Source organism: Stegodyphus dumicola, chromosome 4, assembly GCF_044657685.1.
Source record: "Stegodyphus dumicola isolate Sdum_Otavi_A_Nest chromosome 4, ASM4465768v1".
In the NCBI taxonomy this organism is placed as follows: domain Eukaryota; kingdom Metazoa; phylum Arthropoda; class Arachnida; order Araneae; family Eresidae; genus Stegodyphus; species Stegodyphus dumicola.
In genome coordinates this window covers 125,230,189-125,235,530 of record NC_140771.1, presented here as the reverse complement: position 1 = coordinate 125,235,530, position 5,342 = coordinate 125,230,189, and positions in this window count along the sequence as shown.

Below are 5,342 nucleotides of genomic sequence, written 5' to 3'. Positions count from 1 at the left end.
ACCACCCCAGTACACCATGTAGGTTTTCACAGGTCCGGGCACTAATGCCTGAGAAGACAAACATGTTGTCCTTTGTTCTTGCGTGATCGTATATCGACTTGTCAAAATGTCAAAACCTTGGCTAGGGTAATGTAGCAAACGTCCACATGGACTGTATGTTTAGGCCTACATTTCAGTACTGCGGTATGCATTTGTTCAACAAAATAATTCGCAACATCTTGTTGTCCGTGTTGTTTTGACCTTCACAGGTACAGACTGTGTTTGACTGTTGTGCTGGCCACCACATGTTTCGGAACACTGATCTATTGAGAGAAGATAGTGGGTTGCCGAGCCACTGCTGTTTCTCTGGTTGAACTCTGTGCATAGATTTGAATTCGCGTAGAATTAAGCACACATATATGTCATTCATGCTGATCTCAACTTGATGCCCAATCGGATTACATCTGTTATTGCTGCAAGACATCGCGGCACTGTGTACTGCATTTTACTCGCTGGATACCTGTTAAGGAATATTCTTTGATATCGCCAAGAGATGGCGTTAGGAATCTATCTATTGGCTTGCTTAACGCTTCCCCTTCTGAACACGTGATTTGAAATATCCTTTGACTTTTGCTAGAATCATCGGTAGCGAAACGACAAGAGACACGCTGTTAAAAAGAAAGCGTTATCAAGAATTGCTGTTAAAACAGTTGTGGTGCAAATGGAAGCAACAATACTTATTAGATCTTAGAACTGCCCATTTCTTTAAGAATCCGAAACTTCAACCAGAACTAAGAGTAGGAGATGTTGTTTTAGTTGAAGGAGATAATAAAAACAAACTGTTATGGAAACTTGGTAGAATCATAAAAGCTGTTCCTGGACGTGAATGTAAAGTCCGATCATTCGAATTAAAAACTGATAATGAGACTTTAGAACGTACTGTTCAACATCTATATCCTCTTGAACTTTACATATTTTGAACTTTAACGATTTAGTTATGCTATTTTCTTTTTTTCCAATTAATGATTAAATTCAATAGTTAAACTTGTTTAGTTAAGTTGAAAATATTTTTAACTATTGAATTTAATGATTAAATTAATAGGAGTTCATTAAATCAGTTTGTCCAATGTTTAGGAAGTGCATTGGAGTCAACGGTTGTGGCTCGTCATTGTCGTTGTAAACGTAACTTAGAGGTCGTGAATTAAGAACTGACTCCACTTCGACAATTATGTAGACATTTCTTCGAAAGTCAACAATGCTTTTCCTGCGATTTTTCTTAAACATTCTTTAACAGATCTAACAAGTCTCTCATAAAACCCTCCACACCATGGGACTCGCTCGATTATAAATTTCCAATGGATTCTTTCTTTAGCAATGAAATTCTTGAATTTGTCATCTTTTAAAACTTTTGAAAAATTCTCAAGTTCTTTCTTTTTCCTCTTAAAGGTCTTGGCGTTGTCAGAGTGGATGATTACGCAGTTTCCTCTTCTGCTCAAAAATCTACGAAATGCAAGTAAGAAGGATTCTGTTGACATATCTGATACAAGTTCTAAGTGTACAGCTCGGGTTACTGCACAAACGAACAAAACGGTATAGAGTTTTCTAGTGTCTTTAGAATTCTGTACGTGAACACTTCCGGAGAAATCAATTCCGCAGACTGTAAATGGAGCGGTTTCTTAGATTCTATCCTTTGGTAAGGGTGCTGTCATCTGGTCTGCTGGTTTAGCTATATAATTTGGAAAATCATACAACCTTTTAATGCTTTTTTGACTCACTGTCATCCATTAGGAATCCAGAAACGTGATCTGACTTTAGCTAAAATTGCAGCAATTCGTCAATGCATTATCTTCTCATGTTCTTTGCGTACAATTAGTATCGTCAGTTGGGAATTTTTAGGTAGGATTATTGGATGTTTGTTATCTAGTGAGAAGTCAGAAATTTCCAATCTTCCTCTCAACCTCATGATTTCCTTTTCATCAATGTAAGGAAGAAAATTGTGCCAAGGAGAATTTTTTCCAACCGAATTAACTTCTTTAAGGAATTTATATTCTTCGGTAAAAACCTTCTTTTGCTCTGATCTTGTCCAGAAATTTTCTGCTTCTTGTAACTCTTCAGCTGTGAGAGTTCCTTGAATGTCGCTAGTTTTTCTTAATTTTCTAAAGAAACGTGTTGTTCAAGCAGTGGCTCTTAACACCTTCTCCAATTTGCTATATTTTAAATATCGAAAAGATAATCGGGACTTTTTTGATTGTACATTTAACCATTTGAGGCCGGAGCTTTGGTAGCAGTAAAAGCTAACAAAGGACGGGGAATCTTGAACCGAATGCTTTCCCCCTTTAAGAAATCACCTCCTATTTGGAACAAAGATTCTTGTGTGTAGTTTAACGGATTCTCAGAGGGGTGCATCTATGTCGCATAAGGAAGATCTTTGAAAGAGATAAGTGGTTAAAACCCTAGGGACGTCAAATTTCACATTTCACCTCACTTTTCATCCTGGAAAAAGGGGGAAAAAGACATGGCCACTAAAGTGGACAACCCCGTCTTTTCAAAGAGAGGACTCTATGGCCACTATAATGGCCATACCGTCTTGAAAAAGTTAAGTTCATGTATGTCATCGTATCCCTTTCGGTATTCCAGCTTGTTTTCATCTATTGTTTCTTTAATATCTAATCTTGTCCAAAGTTCCAGAGGGTGTTGAAGCCACTGAGGAACTTGCGTCCAAATGGTCTCGTTTATTAACTCGGAAATCTTCGTTCCCCCAGATACGAGATCTGCAGGGTTGTCGAACCTGCGCAATAATGCCAATCTTGAAGTGAACTCAATTTTTGTATTTCTTCGACACGATTCCTAACAAAGGGTTTGAAGGCTTCAGATTGTTTTGGGATCCAAAAATAGGTAATTGTTGACTCTGTCCAAAAATAGCACGGAATTTTCAATTTCAGTGTTTTAAGAATATTGCTGACTAACATAAGTGATAATAATGCTCCCATTAATTCTAACCTCGGTAAAGTAAGGGATTTTAGTGGGCCACCCTATTTTCAGAAGAGACAAAGGCGGTTTTGATTTCTTTATTTTCTGTCGTGAAACGAAATATGCGACTGTACCATAGGCTTTGACACTTACATCTGAAAAGCAATGTAATTCGAGATTTTCGACATTAAAATTCTTTGTCTGATTGTTGCATGAAAAAGTAACGAGAGATGGAGAATTCAGCCATTTGAGGTAGCTCTTCACACCACTTTCTCCATTCAGAGGACAAATCTTCAGGCAACGGTTCATCCCAATCTATTTGTGACGACCAAATCTTCTATTTTAAGCACTTTATTCTAACAGTGAAAGGTCCTAAAATTCCACTCGGATCTAATATCCGACCCAACACCTGTAGAAAAAATCGTTTTGTTTCTATTGGTTTAGATGTGAAAGACAATACGTTCCGAACATCAAAATACAGTAAATGCTTTGAATTATCCCATGCCATACCTAAGACCATAAATGGGAAATTTTCTCTATTAAAATCTTCAGGATTTTCATCTGGAACGATACCCTGTTTTACCCACAATTCATGTAATTGTCTCGAGTTACTATGCCATTTGTGAAGCTGCATACTTGCTTCCTTAAATATTTGGACCTATTCTAGACTCGTAGTTAATGCTTCATTGATTGTTCGTTGCCTTCCTATCACACCATCTACATATACGTTCTCATTTAAAAAGTGAACCGTTGTAGGATAAATTTGATTATATTTTTTTAGATGATGTTTAATGGTAGCGGCTAATAGAAATGGATACTATTTATTCCGAATAAAACTCTAGTCAACCTATATATGTCAGGAGAAATGATTTCATCATTAGGGAATTCGGAAAACCCATTGCGTCCCGATCCTTTTCATGTATGAGAATCTGTAAAAAGGCCTGTTTTATATCTGTAATGAAAGCTATTGGATTATACCGAACTCTTAACAATAATTCGAATGTTTCAGGGTATAAATTTGGTAAACAACATGTACGTTTGTTTCGGGGCGCCATGGGCGCACAATTTGTGTTTATGGATGACAACGACAGTCCTCACCGTGCAAACATCGTAAGCGAATGCCTTCAATCGGAGGTTATCACCCGTATGGACTGGCCAGCATTCTCACTGGTCTTGAATCCAGTAGAGCACGTGTGGGACATGCTTGGCCGAAGAGTTGCAGCCCGTCAACCTCCTCCGACATGTGTACCCAACTTCGGAGAGCATTGCTTTATGAGTGGTGTAATATATCCCAAGATCAGATTGATAATTTGATACTCAGTATGCCTAGGCGTTGTACGGACTGTATTGCATCGTCTGGGAGACATACAATGTATAAACAATCATACCAACCATGTAATATTGGTTTTTTGTAAATAGGTTTTTTTTTGTAATTTGCTCCCTGGAGAAGAACCTTTACTTTTTGCTTAATAAATAAGCTTTACAAATAAGTCAAATTTGTTTTCCTTCTAAAACTTCTTTGTCTGATTTTGCATTATCCTTAATTTATGGACATGGGTGTATTTCTTAAAACATGTCAAGTGTCATATTAAGAATATCAAATTGCGGTTGCTTCAAAGTCTGCTATTTTTGAGTCAGACCTCCGGTTTGACCTGTGGCTCCAGAACAGTAGATCAAGGTATAAATTTTAAGAACTGTTGGAACATGCAACATAAGAAAAATTAATTAATAATCAAAATCACATTTGATATTTTAATTATTTGCTGTGTGAAATACTAATTCTGAACATGAATGCTGTAGTAAAATATTTTTCATGTTTGTTTAACATAATACCAAAATTAACAACACAATTTTATAATTTCAGTTTAAATTTCAAGTGAATAATATGTTCGATATAGTTTAAGATTAATTGTTTTAAAATAAAATTATCCACGGGCTGCCATCATACAAACTGGGAATGTATTTCATCGGCTGGTTCCACAGCGTAATGAAATAGAAGAATCAAATATCAACAACTTTTACGTTTGACCTTTATTAGTCCTTGACTTGGATTCCTGGATTTAAAGCGCTCGGGTATCGGTACTGAATAATTACAGTCGTGATTCACTGACCTGTATACATCTTAATAAGATGATTGAATTTTATTACAACGGTGTGCTGAAATTTCGCAAAATTTTCGATCCAATTACTTAATTAGAAAACAATTGTTGCCTATACAGTATACGCCGCTTATTAGAATCACTCGTTAAAATCCTCAGCGGCTTATTACGCTCAAATTTCCCCGAGCCAAAACAAATATTTACTAATCATCGGAAAAAACCGCCTATTAAACTCAATTCCGCCTCTTTTAAAACTTAAAATGGAGTAAGACTGATTCTTGAAATCCAGAACAT